The following is a 17528-nucleotide window of genomic DNA, read 5'->3' as shown; positions in this document are numbered from 1 at the left end:
CACCTGAGAGTTTCTCGCATTTTCGCGCGCGCTCGACGAGGGTGTTAAAGGAGAGGCGTGCACCGTCTACATTTGGCTGCCACCACGGGGTGCGTGCCAAATATCGCTGGATTTTACCGGCGGCGAGGCCCTCAATTATTTTGGCCTCGTACTCTGGGTACGCGAGCCGGGTCAACATGCGTACATCCTCGGCGTAATCTCGCAGATCCTCGCCGGGTTGACGACGGCGTGCCTCTAAGGCCGCCTGCGCATCCTCCTCGTCATAGGCGCCGAAGCGACGTTCGAGTTCGCACATTAATTTTTCCCACTGATTTTGTGCGCTTGCGGGCAAAGCTTCCACAAAGTCAGCTGCCCGCCCATCTAAATGTAACTCTAACTGCTGCAACGCCTCCTCATCTGACCACCCATTAACTTTTTTAGCCCCTCTGATGCTGCGGGCAAACGATTTCCATGATGGAATTCCTTTGCCCGTAAATGTGCATTTGATTTTAATCTGGGTTGGGGGGCCTCTTTCGCTTGGGGGTGCGGGGGATCGTCCCGCTTCTGACACCAATATGTGAGGGTCGCTAGCCCCCGCGATCCCTCCCTCGGTACCCCTAACGGCCGGGTTAACCTCATTACTCGTCCCCTCGCTGCTAGGCGAACCGCTGCTGCGTTCTTCACCCATGGGGTGAGAGCCGTCGCTCCAGGATTCCCCTCCCCCGCGGGTCCGCGTAGTAGGCATGTTTAATTACGTACGCGCACACCCACACACAGCTCTGCGCGGCACTCACTCAACCCTGACCACTCACGCTAGGATCGCGCACCTGTATTATACACGTCGTGAACGTGCGCGCACACACGCATACAGCTCCACACGCGATACCCACTCTTGCGCCGCTCTGCGCCGCGCTCGCCGCTCACGTTATGATCGCGCACCTGGGGTACGCTGATTACGCACGCCGCGAGCTTACGCATACACAGTACCACACGCGTTCACACTTATAACACGAGATCACACGAGGCCACGATCAGCTATTAATGATTTATTGTCTGCTACGTGGGACTGGTTGTTGAGTCAGTATGAATCGACGAGGCTGCCTACTCTACTAACCCGGAACCTATTCCCTATTTATCGTTCACGAAACACTTTTACCTCCTTACTCACGGTTTGAGGCACTCGACGTTCCGTGGGTTTTTCTCGCTGCTTGCCTCGACACGTCGCACGGACGTCCGGAGGGCAGAGCTGGGGCAGTCCTGGACGTTGGCTTCTCGGAGCAAGAGAGCGATTTCCCCTTTTTGCCCCACTATTTATCCTCCCTACATCAAAGGGAGGCTGCGCTGAACAATGGGCTCGTGCACCTCGAGCCCGCGCACGGCGGTTCCGGCGCTTTTGATATGCTAATCAGTGAGCGGCGTTGGCGGCGTACATCCTAATTACTCCCTTACCCTTCCTAACAATGGGGCCTGTGCGCTCAAGCATAATGTTCCCAACCCTCCATGACTATGCGCAAGAGTCCATGCGGTCCCGCTATTCATGCTGTCCCCTCCCTCCTCCGCCTGTCTCGTCGACCCGTGGGGGTGTGTGTGGGGGGAAAATGCGCCTCCACCGCGGTGGCCGAATGCCCCATGCCGCGACCCCACCATATTAAGGCTGGTCGCAGCGCCGCGGCGCCACGTAGCACGGGGGAGGTCGTCCAATTCCCTGATCGCCGGAAACCGTGAAAGTTTAATCCCGATAAGGGCTTCTCGGATAAAAACCGGTCGGCCAGGTGACCTCCCCACGAGCTCTATGGGGGGGGGGGGAATGCGTGCGGGTGTGTTCGTGCGAGGTGAGGTGAGGGGGACGCGGGGTCGGCTCCGTCGCTTGGTGGTGGCGAGGTCTTAGATGGGGCGCCTGCTGAACGGCTTCGTGGCGGCGGCATGACAGTTGCCAGGCGAGTCGTCACATGACAAGCACCCGTCCCCAAGAAAAATAATAACTTCACCCATCTTGCGTGCGCCGGGTTGCGATCGCGGGTGTTTTTTTTTTACTCGCTGGGTTGCGGAGCGTGTTCGTCCGGTTGTGTGCGTGATAAATTGACGCGGCGACCATGGGGGGTTTCTGCTTGTAACAAGTGTTGTTGTTAAATACGGCGTCGAGATCGGTATCTTCTGGGTGTAGTTAATGATTAATTCGTGTTGGTGTCCCGAGCTCCGTTGATATCCTGTATGTTGCCGTGTTAATGACTCGTGTTGTTACATCGTTTTGTTGCGAAATCGCCGTTGTTATTGTGTATACTGTATGGAGTTTCGCTCGTGATTGCCACGTGTAACTGTAAGAAACTTTGATCGTCATTTTTGCCAAGGTACAGACCGTATGGAGCTTTGCTTGGAATTGTTAACAGTGTATGGACTGTTGGGTACTTGCTTGTGATTATTTACTATGTACGGATTGTCTGGAGTAGTGATTGTGTGTGTTGCCATGTGGGGACTGGATGGAGCATTGCACCAAATGATTGACTGTACGAAATTCATATACTGTATTAATCAATTCCGCGATTCTTGGGGTTTGTGTATTGTTTTTTTTTTGCTCTCAAAATTCGAATGCCCTGAGTCCCATGGTTAATGTTGAAGGGGTTTTTCAAATTACAGGTTCGGTGTGTTTCAACCTCACTGGTTGGCTCCTGTCCGTTGTTGCACAGATGATGTATTTTGTGCGGGAATGCCCCTTGTGTTCTACATCGATCGGGGGTGCGTTTCTGTTAATTGCTGTCAAATTGCGTTGCTCTCTCCACTCGGTTGGTACAGCTGCATGCTGCAATGCGAGTCTCGGAGATGATGTGTACGGATACGGGATGTGAGGTGTATTGTTGTGACCATTGAATATTCGGGATCGTCACAAATTGGGCGTACCTGTTCGGCATTGGATCAGTTCTGTGGGGGATCATAATTCAAATCGTATGTGTTGTGATGGTGTTAAATTGCGATGGTGACATGCTGCCAGGGATTTGGAATTGTGGTGCTGGCTGTCACTTATCTTGGGGCGCAGATCCTGGTCAGGATGGCCCAGTGAGAGTTGTGTGTCTAACACGAACATTGTGGTCCCGTCATGCTATGGCTGACGGCTTGACCTGACAGCCCGGAGATTGAAACACTCCGTGGCATGTCTAGCCTAGTGGGTTGTGCGCTCACATGGCTCAGCGAGTGTGGTCCCGTCATGCAATGGTTGACGGCTTGACCTGACAGCCCGGAGATTGAAACACTCCGTGGCATGTCTAGCCTAGTGGGCTGTGCGCTCACATGGCTCAGAGAGTGTGGTCCCGTCATGCTGTCTGACAGCTTGACCTGACAGCCCGGAGATCGAGACACTCCGTGGCTTGTCTAGCCAAGTGGGCTGTGCGCTCACATGGCTCAGAGAGTGTGGTCCCATCATGCTGTGTCTGATGGCTTGACCTGACGGCCCGGAGAGTGAGACACTCGGAGGTGCGTTGAAACAGTGGGCTGGAGATTCGTAAGGTTCAGGTGGAGTTGTCCTGTTACGTTGGGACTGTATCCCTCAGTTGTTAGGGTGCATGTTGTGCAATGAGTGAACGATGGGTCGTCTCAGCTCGGTCGGTACAGTTATATGCTGCGATGCGAGTCTTCGAGAGAGACTGGCTCGTCTCAGCTCGGTCGGTACAGCTATATGCTGCGATGCGAGTCTTGGAGAGAGACTGGGTCGTCTCAGCTCGGTCGGTACAGCTATATGCTGCGATGCGAGTCTTGGAGAGAGACTGGGTCGTCTCAGCTCGGTCGGTACAGCTATATGCTGCGATGCGAGTCTTGGAGAGAGACTGGGTCTCAGCTCGGTCGGTACAGCTATATGCTGCGATGCGAGTCTTGGAGGGAGACTGGGTTAAAATCCCACCGATATGGCCGACGCGTGCTGCTGGTTGTGACGCCGCGTCGGAAAGGCGGTGGGGTGGTAACATGGAAATTCCCCCCCCCGATATGGCCGACGCGTGCTACTGGTAGTGACGCCGCGTCGGAAAGGCGGTGGGGTGGTAACATGGAAATCCCCCCCCGATATGGCCGACGCGTGCTACTGGTTATGACGCCGCGTCGGAAAGGCGGTGGGGTGGTAACATGGAAATCCCCCCCCCCCATATGGCCGACGCGTGCTACTGGTTGTGACGCCACGTCGGAAAGGCGGGGGGGTGCTAACGGGTGACTGTCATTGCATGCGTGATTCTAACGGGGGGGGGGGGGGGGGGGCTGTGCTGGAGCGTAAGTGGGTTAGCCAGTTTTCATGTTTAATTGTTGTTAATTCCCCGTTTTCTATGCGGTTCCCTTTTACCCTCGTCAATTCTGTATATATTACGTGATTGTATTTCTTATCGGTCGCCGGTCATTTATTGATGTTGTTGGTTCGGAGGCACACCTTTTCGATGTTTCACAGTTGTGTTACAGCCGGGGACGGCTGTGTGTTTATACAGGGGGGGGTGATGTAGTGACAGAGAAAGGTCACTACTGTGTCGGCCCGTACGAAGGCTGGGGGCCCCAAGGGGGTGCCTGGGGGGTCACGTGGTGGAGGGATCCGGACCCTCCCAGAGGTGGGGGAAGTGAGGCGTGTCCTGGGAAGGGAGGCGTGGCCTGAAGAGAGCCAGCCACGCCGGGGCGGAGCCAGCCACGCCAAACCAAATATAAGCGTGGTGTGAACGCAGAGCGAGGCTGCTGTTGTACTGTACTCCAAGGTGAAGACATCTTCGGTCGTCAAGTCCCGAGTCGTCGTCCTGGGCCAGGCAGGCCGTTGCCTGCCTGGTCCAGTCTGTGTCGTGTTCCAGAGTGTTAGTGAGTTGAGGAAGGTGGTCACCACCTCATGTAGAGTGTTATATTATTTACCGTTTAATAAATAGTGTTGCCTCCAAGTTGCGTGTGTGTGCACCTAATTCGAACCTACTACACTAGCATACCGCGTCATCAGCGCTGCGACCGGACAGTGAGGGCGCCATTCTTACTGTAACCGGCGCCGGGGCCGGCACAGACCGACACGCTGTTCGCCGCCTTTGCTGCTCTGGCCAAAGGTTGGAGGTCGGGAGACCAGGCCCCTGACATTTCGTACATTTACGCGCTCCAGATTAATGATTTTTTTGTTGACATTCTCTTCGTTGTCGTCGGGGAGTCGTGACTGTTGTTGGGTAAACTGTGTGGAGCTTCGCTCGTAAGTGTTGTCAATGTGTGTGCGAAACTTTGCTTGTGATTGTTAACAATGTATGGTTTGTATTGAGCTTTGTTCGTGATTGTTAATGTATAGCTTGTGCTGTCATTGTTAACGATGTATATACTGTATGGGGCATTTATTTTGAGATGGTGACATGCTGCCAAGGATTTGGAATTGTCATGCTGGCTCTCAAATATCTTGGGGTGCAGATCCTGACCAGGATGGCCCAGCGGGTGTTGCGTGTCTAACACGAGAGTTGTGGTCCCGTCATGCTATGGCTGACGGCTTGACCTGACAGCCCGGAGATAGAGACACTCCGTGGCATGTCTAGCCTAGTGGGCTGTGTGCTCACATGGCTCGGAGAGTGTGGTCCCGTCATGGAATCGCTGACGGCTTGACCTGACAGCCCGGAGGTTGAGACCCTCCATGGTGCGTCTGGAGCAATAGGATCGCCCTGACCGCCCGGAGATTGAAACACTCCGAGGCGCGTTGAAACAGTGGGCTGGAGATTCGTGGTGTTCAGGTGTAGTTGTCCCGTTACGTTGGGACTGCATCCCTCAGTTGTTAGGGTGCATTTTGTGCAGGGAGTGAACGATGGGTCGTCTCAGCTCGGTCGGTACAGCTATATGCTGCGATGCGAGTCTTGGAGAGAGATTGGGTCTCAGCTCGGTCGGTACAGCTATATGCTGCGATGCGAGTCTTGGAGAGAGATTGGGTCTCAGCTCGGTCGGTACAGCTATATGCTGCGATGCGAGTCTTGGAGAGAGACTGGGTTGAAGCCCCCCGATATGGCCGACGTGCGCGGTTTTAGGATGGAGACGCCACGTTGGAAAGGCGGGGGGTGCTAACGGTTGACATGTAATGTCGGTGGTGGTCCTCATTGAGGGCTGCTGGGACGCAAGCACGGGATGCCTTTTGGAGATGCGGTTCACGCGTGCGGCCACCATTTCTGGGCAGGAGCAGGCAGATTTATTTTGTTTGTGTCATGTAAATTTTATATATATATTTAAAAATGTAGATACCGGAGCAGCCCTGAAGTGCGACTTCTTTGCCCAGTACATGGGTCGGCCCTGAAGTACGACTTCTCGACCTGGGACGTAGACAGACATCTAGATTAGTGTGTGTAGAGGGATGCTCGACATGTTGGTCTTCGCCTTCTCTCCACCTGACGGATGGGAGGCTGGCAGGGTGGTGTGGAACCCTGCCATCCATGCGGTGGTTGTGCATCCAACGCGTCGGAATCTGTATATTTATTGTTGTTAATTCCCCGTTTTCTATGCGGATCCCGAGGAGGGCTAGGTGTGCCGCGGGTCGTTTGTTCACGTGTCATTGCTTCACCTTTTTGTTGATTGATGCTTGTATATAGTGTAGAGTTGTACAGGTTGGTTATGGTATTTATGGTTGCTTTCTTGTTCTCTTTTCTTTTCCTGTTGAAGCTCGCGTATTTTTTTTTCTCTCTCTCCCTTTCGTTAATTTAAACTTTCTAATTATTGACAGCCGGGATGGCTGGAGGCTACATAGAGGGGGGTAATGTAGTGACATAAGAAGGGAGGGGCTGCTGGGGGCTCTGGGTCCCTGGGAGGGCCAGGCGCTTAATCCCCTTGGCGCCAGGCGCTGGGTTCCCAGGGAGTCCAGACGCTTAAGCCTCTGGGCGCCAGGCGTTGGGTTCCCAGGCACTTAAGCCTTTTGGCGCCGCCAACGGGGGGGGGGGGGGGCTGTGTGTGCTCTGTGGGATGTCTGGTGGCGCACACGGCCCCACCCCTCGTTGGACTAGGCATAAAAAGCGGAGCTCCCTAGACGATCGGGGCCAGTTGTAACTCAAGACCCAAGACCCACGACCAGCCATCTGAAGACCCTGGGATGTTGTGAGAGCGAGTGGTGGGACTCTGGAACTCCCGACTCTACGACCTTGTGAGGGCGAGTTCCAGAGCGTAGCCAGAGTAGAGTATCTAGGCTGTGTATCTAGGCTGTGTACCTAGGCTGTAACAGAGTATCAGGACTGTTGGAGTGTTGTATTGTAATAAAGAAGTTACCTCTACAAGTGTCTCCGGAACCCGTTACACCTGCATTGACTCCTGGGGTTTCGACTGTGCCAACCCCATTCACAGTTATGTTGAATACATATTCAAGAACATTAAAAGTAGGAGCCAAAATACAACTCTCATGGACCGTCATGGCAACATCGCATTCTTAATGTGTACATTTTTATTGGTACACAGGTCTGAATCTCACCACACACGTTTTCAGGCAGCCATAATTATTTTTCTTTGGATGTCATAATCCAACAGTTCACACAGACCCTCCTGCTGTCAAGTCATAGGCTTGCTCAGTCTACAAGGCAAATCCAAACATCCTCCCCATAATCCCAACTGTTCTCTAACTTGAACGATCTGATCACTACAGCCCCTCACTGATCAAAATGTACAAAGATTTTCCCTCAAGTATCTTTAAGATTATTTATTCCATTAATCAACATTCTAGTAGCACGTGGGCTTTCGCGACCACGTTTTATTTACATGACAACCCGTATATTTACGTGATCTAACCCCCCAAAAAACCTTTATGGATATTGGTCATGAAAGCCTACTACGTGTTATATTGTAAAGCTATATACTTGTATTGTATGTGTAGTGGTGGTGTTGACGCGCGCCGACTGTGACAGTGATGGATCACGATGCGGCACGGGGTGCGGGGTTGGGCACGCGTTGTGGGCGTGGTATGGACGCGCGCGCCGGGAGTGACGGATGACGGGGCGGCGCGGCGTGGGTGGTGAGGCATGCTGAGATGTGGGAAAACAGGATCGTAGCCAGCGCCCAGTGATTGGTCAAATAGGATGGGTGCTCTCAGCGACGTCCGCAGGTGGGGTATAAAGGGGGACGCGCGAGAGCACTCGGGGTGGTTAACCAGTTGAAGATCGAAGACGGAGTTGAAGACATAGTGCCCCGAGACCCCTAGTCCCGCTGTCCTTGTAGGGACCGGGGCCCTGTGCGGCTCGGAGGCGAGACTGTGGGACCCGTGGTTCGACGCCCACGTGGGTCGGGACTGGGGGACCCACAGTCGAGACGGACACCCCGGCAGGGTGTGTCCCGAGTAGCTCAGTGGGCGTTAGTCGCCAGAGTAGCTCAGTGGGCGTTAGTCGCCAGAGTAGCTCAGTGGGCGTTAGTCGCCAGAGTAGCTAAGTGGGTGTTGGTCACCCGAGTAGCTCAGTGGGTGTTTGTCACCCGAGTAGCTCAGTGGGCGTTAGTCGCCAGAGTAGCTCAGTGGGCGTTAGTCGCCAGAGTAGCTCAGTGGGCGTTAGTCGCCAGAGTAGCTAAGAGGGTGTTGGTCACCCGAGTAGCTCAGTGGGTGTTAGTCACCCGAGTAGCTAAGTGGGTGTTAGTCACCCGAGTAACCAAGTGGGTGTTAGTCACCCGAGTAGCTAAGTGGGTGTTAGTCACCCGGGTAACCAAGTGGGTGTTAGTCACCCGAGTAACCAAGTGGGTGTTAGTCACCCGAGATACTACAGTGGGTGTTAGTCGCCTGTGAACCGAAGTTGGTGAAATAAAGAGTGTGCTACCCGTGAAGTCGTCTCCCGCCGAGTTACTACATTACAACTGGCGTCAGAAGTAAACCTGTCTTCAAGAAGAATGGATACTAGGAAGACTACCCATACCCACGAGCGAGATCGGGAAGACGATGGCGTACCGGAGACACCAACCTCGGGAGGAGAGGACGAGGAGTTGCCGCCGATGCAGCACTTCGCGGCGATGGCCGACGCTCAGCTCGCCTCCGACACCAGCCTACAGGACGCGCACTCCCGCCTGGCGGAGTTGCTGCTCGCCGCCACTGCAGTTTTGGCGGAGATCTCCGTTCCAGCGGGCGGAGGGACGGCTGCGGGGTTGGAGGAGGCGGCGCGGCTGGAGGGTTCCCGCCAGAAGGCGCTTCGCGCCAAAAGTTTTGAGGTTGGCGCCGTTTTTGAGGGACCGCCATTGTTTGGCGGGAAGCGGGGACACCACGTGGCCGGAGATCTCCACTCAGCGCGGCCCGCGTCATCGGCGCGCGCCGGAGCTCTCCAGGGTGCGACTGCTGACAGAGCCGACATTTTGTACAACCACAGTGGCGCGGGGGAAAATCGTTCCGACGACGACGACGACCGAGTCCTCCAGCAACGATTGCCCGCGCTGTCGGCGTTCAAGGCAGACGGAGGCGACTGGGGAGCCTTCCACCAAAGGTTCCTCGCACATCAAGAAATGTCGGGGTGGTCCGACACCACTGCCCTGCGCGCTCTGCCAGCGATGCTCGACGACGACGCGCTTGCAGCCTTCACATCGGCCCCAAGGTCGTCTCGCTCAACGCTCCAGGCCGCGCTACACCTAATGGCTAAGGTGTTCGGCCCGCCCTCGACCTGCCGCCACCAATTCTACGATCGGCGGAAGGTGGTTGGGGAAACAACGCTCGCCTATCGCACGGCGCTGCTCGCCTTGGCGGACTCAGCTTTTCCCCGCATGGACAAGGAGGGGAAGGACGCCATGGTGACGGAGCAGCTGCTGGCGTTGGCCCACGAGTTGGGAGTCCCCATTAATGTGGCGGACGAAATGGATATCTGCTCCCTGGCGATCACCACGAGTATTCACGCGTACGAGGTCCTCAAGCGCAAGCCGACGGTCGTCTGCAAATTGGCGGAGAACGCGGCACTGGCCGCCACGATCGCCGAGCCTCAGCCAGCTGCGGATCGGGAGCAGGCCTTCGCTGTATCGCGTCCGGGGGAGTGGAGAACGGGAGGTCGTTCACCCACACGTTCATCCCGCAAGCTGGAGCAACCGAAACCTACGACGTCCCTCGTCGTCTGCTACAACTGCGGCCTTCGGGGTCACGTCGCAGCCGGGTGCCGGGCCCCGCGTCAGCGTGCCACGGGACCACGTCGGGACGACGACCAGGCCCACAAGTCATCCCAACTAAACCCGGCAAGTCGCGGCACCTCACACGCCCGGTCCACATACGCGGCACGTTCGGGTCGCCACTTGGCGGTGGGGGGTCCGCGGCTGGGTGCCGGGGGTTCACTTCGGCGGGGGGGGGGTCCGTACACGGCCCGCAAGCAGTCGAATGGTCCGAATTGGCCCACAGGATAGTGGCTGCGTCGGCCGGGTCGTCCGTGGTAACGGGGTTTATTGACGGGATTGAGGTCCGGGTGCTTGTGGACACGGGTGCGTCGGCCACTATCATTTCGGACCTTATTTATAACATTCTTCCCGTCCAAAGTTGACCCCTTCTGCCTGTGGACGTGCCATTTTATGCGGCGAATGGGGGATCCCTGGGGATCATCGGCCAGATTCGGGCGACAATTTGCATTGGTGACATCAAATTGGCGGGCCCTATTTTTGTATCATCATCGCTGGCCGTTCCTTGTTTGCTAGGTACGGACTTTTTGTCCAAAATGCCCATCAAAATTCTCATAGATCAGGCCTGCATTGAGCTTCCGTCGGGACGGCGGGTTGCGTTCTTGACAAGCCCTACCAAAATACGCACGGTTTGTGCGACGGTGCAGGCGCTGGCAACTCAGACTGTACGGGTGCCCCCGGGATCGCAAATGTTGGTACCCCTTCGGTTGAGGAAACCACTCGGGGTGGGTGCGGGGGCACAGGGAGTACTGTTGGGGCCGTCTAACAGGGCCAAAAGGGGCCTCGACTTGGCGGTAGCTCAAACCATGGTGAGAGGGGACAGTGAGCCGTTCGTAATGGTCCTGAATACGGGGTCGCGGCCGGCCATAATTACGCAGGGAACGGTGCTGGCTCACGCCGCGCCGCTACCCGTTGAGGAACAGCTCGTTGCTCACGCCGATTTCAGTGTCGAGTCGCATCCTCCAAGTGATGAGGGGACAGAGTGGTTGGACTCGTTGTGTGCCGGGTCTGCTAACTTGTCCAAGGTGCAATTGGGAGCATTGAGGGGTTTGCTACTCGAGTTTGCTGATGTGTTCAGCAGACATAAGTACAATATCGGCTGCACAGACCTGTTGCGCCACCACATAGCTACGGGGGACGCGGCCCCTATTCGACAGAATCCCTTCCGGCTCAGCCCAGCCGAGAAGGAGCATGTGCAGTCGGCGGTTAATGATATGTTGGCGGCCGACATTATTTCGCCCTCTTCTAGTCCGTGGGGTGCTCCTATTGTCCTAGTTAAAAAACAGGACGGGTCTTTGCGGTTCTGTGTCGATTTCCGCCGCTTAAACAAAATCTCGATGGCGGATGCGTATCCGCTCCCCAGAATGGATGAGTCGCTGGATGCCTTGGCGGGAGCACAGTTTTTTTCCACACTCGATCTGCTTTCCGGATTTTGGCAATTGCCCCTCGATAACGAATCTAAACCTAAAACCGCTTTCCGGACACCTGGTGGCCTATTTGAATTCAACCGTTTGCCCATGGGCTTACATTCCGCTCCCGCCACGTTCCAGAGGCTCATAGAATTGGTTTTGTCGGGCCTCCAATGGGACACCTGTTTGATTTATCTCGACGATATCATCGTTTTCAGCCGGACTTTTGAGGAGCACCTCCAGCGACTGAGAGCGGTGTTCCTCAGGATGCGTTCCGCTAAGCTTAAATTTAAGCCGACTAAATGTTTTCTGCTTCGGGAATCGGTCAGGTATTTGGGCCATATCGTGAGTCGTTCAGGGATCTCGACAGACCCTGCTAAGACGCACTGCGTCAGCTCATGGCCAACGCCAACCTCGGTCACGGAGGTTCGCAGCTTTATTGGATTCGCCTCCTATTACCGTCGTTTTGTCAAGCAGTTTGCCACCATAGCCAGGCCCCTGCACGCTTTGACGGCTAAGGGTGTGCGGTTTCACTGGGGGGCGGAAGAGGAGGCTGCGTTCTGCTCCCTTCGTGACGCCTTGGTGCAGGCTCCCCCCTTGTGTTACCCCGATTTCACACAACCGTTTTTGCTTGACACGGATGCCAGCAACACGGGTATCGGGGGAGTGCTCTCACAGGTGGTCGGGGGGGTCGAACGGGTGGTCGCCTACGGTAGTAGAGTTCTTTCCCCCGCCGAACAACGCTATTGCGTGACTCGCCGTGAATTGTTAGCGATTGTGTTTTTTACACAGCAATTCAGGCCGTATCTTTACGGCCGTCATTTTACGGTTCGTACGGACCATGCGGCTCTCCAATACGCTATGCGGGTGGCGCAGCCATCGAGCCAATTGTCCCGATGGTTGGAGGTCCTTCAGGACTACCAATTCACGACGATTTACCGCAAGGGATTACGACACTCAAATGCGGACGCCTTGTCGCGGTTGCCACCGCGCACGGACTGCGCATGTTTGCTGGGATCGGCGCGGTGTAAACTCCCGGTCGCCGACACCGCGGGAGTTGCGCTCGCCGCCACTGACACCCCGGGTGTCGACGCTCCCACGGGGAGGGACTCGCTGTTTTCGTTGCCCCTCATTGAGTGGGGCCGTCTCCAAATGTCCGACAGCTCCCTGCTTACGCTACGTCGAAAAGTTGACGCTCCCGAGGTAGGGGATGCGCGGGTCGGTTCCTGGGTGTGCAGACAGGGCCTCTTGATGAAGTGGGACAACATGTCCCGGCTTCACGTGCTTGTTGTGCCTTTTGCTATGCGGGGTAGGGTCGTTCTGGCTGCTCATGAACGACTCATGCATCTGGGTTTTCACAAAACGCTCGCCCTAATCCAGCGAGACTATTATTGGCCGGGGATGGGTAACGACGTGGCGAACATTCTTAAGGGATGCGTAGGGTGCGCCCGAAGAAAACCGCCACCATTGGCGGCTAATCCACCGCTGCAATCCATTCAAGTTTCGCGCACAAACGAATTGGTTGCGTTAGACATCTTGGGGCCCTTTCCTGCTACGCCGAGGGGAAATAAGTTCCTGCTGGTTGGCGTAGAGTACTTCACCCGATGGCCCATGGCATGGCCACTCGCCAACCAGTCGGCTGCAGCGGTTGCGGACGCCTTCGTCCAGGGTTATGTTTTGGACATGGGCGCCCCCGAACGCTTGCTGACGGATCAAGGAAATCATTTTTCAAGCGTTTTGTTGCGCGAGGTGTGCGACCTGTTGGGTACAAAGAAAGTGCGGACTTCCCCGTACCACCCGCAGACTGACGGGATGGTTGAGCGTCTGAACAGGACGATTACGTCTATGCTGTGCCAACAGGTCTGCGACGATCAGGTTGATTGGGACTTACAGGTGCCGGGGGTACTCGCGGCCTATCGAATGGCCCCTCATGCGGCGACGGGGTTTTCCCCATTTTTTCTTATGTATGGGCGGGAGGCCGATCCGGCCATGGACGTCCAACTGGGGATTTCCCAGCCACGTGCAAAATCAAAATTGGCAGACCACATCAAATTTAATATCGCCAAATTGGCTGAAGCGCGGGAGGCGGCGAGATTGAATTTGCGGTCTCGGCAAATCGCGAACGAGAGATTGCATGGACGGAGGGTGCATACGCACGATTGGAAACCAGGCGATAAGGCCTGGCTGCATTGTCCACATGCACCGTTGGCTACGTCCCCCAAATTGTTGAGACCTTGGAGGGGACCGGTGGAAATTGTGCGGGTTGCACGACCCCAGAGTATACAGATTAAATGGGGAAAACGCCGTTGGTACGTGCACCCCTCCCGACTGAAGCCCTATGCGGCACCGTGTGACCCCGTTCTGTGCCGTAACGACCGGGCGTGTGATGTGACCGTCGACTCGGGGAGGGATGTGTCGCAGGCTGATCCTCACGTGTCTCCACCTGACCTTCCCCCAGGTGTCTCGGGCCTGACGGCTGCTGACCGTCGGGAACCGGAACCCCGCGGCACGCACGGGTCCCCGATGCCTGGCCCGTGCCTTCCTGAACTGCCGGCACCGCCGGACGGTCAACGGCGTCTGGTGCCTTACGACGGACCGGCAAGGCGGACTCGGGCTAGGGCACAACACTTTTCATGAAGACATTTTTCAACACCGAGCTCGCCCGGTGTCCCCCTCTGCCGGGGTAATGTCCCGTTCTAGGGACGCTCGGAAAGAATGGGACGCTGCACGAGTCGGAAGAGAAGAAAATAAAAAATAAAATATTTTTCTTTTCTGCATACACATTTGGTATTGTCACTCGCCGGATTGTATATATTGGTCTGTTGTTGTGTGTGTAGTGGCATTGGTTGATGGTTGCGGATGGCAGTGTTCGCGTAGTGTTGTGTTGTTACGTTGGTTGTTGTTCTTGTTGTTGTGTTACGGGGCACACTGGGGGGAGGGGGTGTTGTATATTTTTATAGCAGCCGAGTCATCGAGCTATGTGGTAGGGGGTGATGTAGTGGTGGTGTTGACGCGCGCCGACTGTGACAGTGATGGATCACGATGCGGCACGGGGTGCGGGGTTGGGCACGCGTTGTGGGCGTGGTATGGACGCGCGCGCCGGGAGTGACGGATGACGGGGCGGCGCGGCGTGGGTGGTGAGGCACGCTGAGATGTGGGAAAACAGGATCGTAGCCAGCGCCCAGTGATTGGTCAAATAGGATGGGTGCTCTAAGCGACGTCCGCAGGTGGGGTATAAAGGGGGACGCGCGAGAGCACTCGGGGTGGTTAACCAGTTGAAGATCGAAGACGGAGTTGAAGACATAGTGCCCCGAGACCCCTAGTCCCGCTGTCCTTGTAGGGACCGGGGCCCTGTGCGGCTCGGAGGGAGACTGTGGGACCCGTGGTTCGACGCCCACGTGGGTCGGGACTGGGGGACCCACAGTCGAGACGGACACCCCGGCAGGGTGTGTCCCGAGTAGCTCAGTGGGCGTTAGTCACCAGAGTAGCTCAGTGGGCGTTAGTCGCCAGAGTAGCTCAGTGGGCGTTAGTCGCCAGAGTAGCTAAGTGGGTGTTGGTCACCCGAGTAGCTCAGTGGGTGTTTGTCACCCGAGTAGCTCAGTGGGCGTTAGTCGCCAGAGTAGCTCAGTGGGCGTTAGTCGCCAGAGTAGCTCAGTGGGCGTTAGTCGCCAGAGTAGCTAAGAGGGTGTTGGTCACCCGAGTAGCTCAGTGGGTGTTAGTCACCCGAGTAGCTAAGTGGGTGTTAGTCACCCGAGTAACCAAGTGGGTGTTAGTCACCCGAGTAGCTAAGTGGGTGTTAGTCACCCGGGTAACCAAGTGGGTGTTAGTCACCCGAGTAACCAAGTGGGTGTTAGTCACCCGAGATACTACAGTGGGTGTTAGTCGCCTGTGAACCGAAGTTGGTGAAATAAAGAGTGTGCTACCCGTGAAGTCGTCTCCCGCCGAGTTACTACATTACATAAGCAACACCCATGGTCAAGGCCACCTCAATCTTTCACGTTTGCTTTAAATCGAGGGGCCCGAGTACAGAAAATTATCGTAAAGTCCGGCAGGCAGCGATTGTCGCAATATCTAATGTCGTACAGCAAGACAAAATGTAAAACATATAAAAGTGAATACGGGCGCATGAGAGATCGCAACGCTGTGGGCAATGGCAGCAGTTGCGAGGGACGATGTCTTCACTGCAAGGGTGGCACAGTCGGGTTTTTTACAATCGGGTTTGTCTTTTTATATTAAACCCGATCATCTGAGACTGGGAGAAATCCGGTTTAATTGGTTCTAATTGCAGAACTGCACTTCTCAACGATGGGCTTCATCCATTCCAAGCTAAGGAACTCACTGGCACCCATTATTGTGGAGAAGCTCGTGTTCATCAAGACCAACCTGCCCGCATTCTACGATTACCCCTTGCCCGACGGCCCCGAGTATGATAGCAGAACCGACGAGGAAGCAGCCTAAGCCTATCAGAGTTCCGTATTCATTAAACCAGGTTTTAATTCCCCGAAATCGGGTTTAATTGTATTAAAGAAAAAACCCGATGCCTGCGGCTGGAAAAATCGTTTTTTTTTCACCCATGCTTCACTGACACTGCACCAAGCCCAACTGTCAGGAAAGCAACTCCCATGCAACATGGCTGGCATGTTACTCATGCAGCATGTCCAAAATGAAGTCACCCATCTAAAATGGCTGGTACGGCGTTATCGCTCCATGCTATTCAGCTGAATTGTGGATTAGGTATGTTTTATTAACGTTTATATTTGGTAATGTTATTAAATATTATACATATTGATATAAATTACGTTACATTATCACTCAATTTTGTTTTACATTGACAATGGACACCGAGTGGTCCTTACCGCCTCAAAGTTATTTCCCGAGTTATCTTAACTCCCTCAAGGAATTGTAATTTACAAGTCTTAGCTTAAGCCATTTCGAAAATTGCATAAGTTATTCTGTACTCAGGCCCCAGGGCAGCACGTGCAAGACAGAAGATGACCCATAGACACCGTGATAGAGACTGCAGTCCGTGAGAGGAGGGAAGCGATTCAGAAGTTGAAGTCATTTGTTTATTGTTGCGGGAATTGAGACACCAGATCCTCGAGTGCAGCGCTTCTCAAACTTATTCCACGGCGCTCACGTTCGAGCTTGCTCAATCTTCACAACACGCCGAACCAAAAACGTCACTGTGGGCCCGAGTGGATGGGTGGGAAAGCGCTGTAGCGGAGAGAGAATTCAGAATCCCTGGCTTTTAATCTCATCAGAAATCTTTGACAGAAATGTGCGCAATTGCGCGCCTCCATGTCTGAGTATATTCCTGTCCGTCTCTTTGCGTCTTTATGTCTTAGTGCGAGTGTATTCATGTCTGTGTGTTTTCGTATCTATGAGCCTCCATGCTCTGCGTTTCTGTCTCCGTGTCTGCAAGTATATTTGTATCGGTGTCCAGTGGCGGCTCCTGCAAAATCTCTCAGGGGGGGCAAATGTTTGGATGATTGATAAGGATAAGGTCCACCCATGCAATGGATAAATTAACAGCTTAAGCATGTAAAGGCAACTTCACTACTTTAATATTAATGAAAAATAAAGTGACTCTTACAATACATCTCCTTGTTTGTTTCTATAGTCACTATTATTACACTACTTACATCACATTACTCTCTTAATACACTGCTTACATACTGACATTTTGCTCTTCTCTTTTTCAAAGTAGCAAAGTGATCAATTACTCTCTCATTGAAAGCAGGCATGTTCCTGACTAGTTCCCTCTCCATGGAAAGCATAGCCATTGCATTCAGACGTTCCTGTCCCATTACATTTCTCAGGAATGTCTTGATTCTCTTTAAGGTTGAGAAACACCTCTCAGCTTCAGCAGTTGTCATGGGAGTGGTTATGAGGATGTTCAACAGAGCAACAGTCTCTGAAAAAGTATCCTGGAGGTTGTACTTCAGCAAAACCTGGTACAACGCTAGTGCACCACAGCAGCCCTTAAATTCTGGACTCTCATAAATGACAGACAGTTCAGTCTTCAGCTTCGCCTTATTTAACATAGGGTATGCCCTGACAGTGATGTTCAGAGCCTCAACA

This window comes from Lampetra planeri, chromosome 25, assembly GCF_965212315.1.
Source record: "Lampetra planeri chromosome 25, kcLamPlan1.2.h2, whole genome shotgun sequence".
Taxonomy (NCBI): Eukaryota; Metazoa; Chordata; class Hyperoartia; order Petromyzontiformes; family Petromyzontidae; genus Lampetra; species Lampetra planeri.
The sequence above is the reverse complement of the archived record's forward strand: the minus strand, read 5'-3'. Positions refer to the sequence as shown.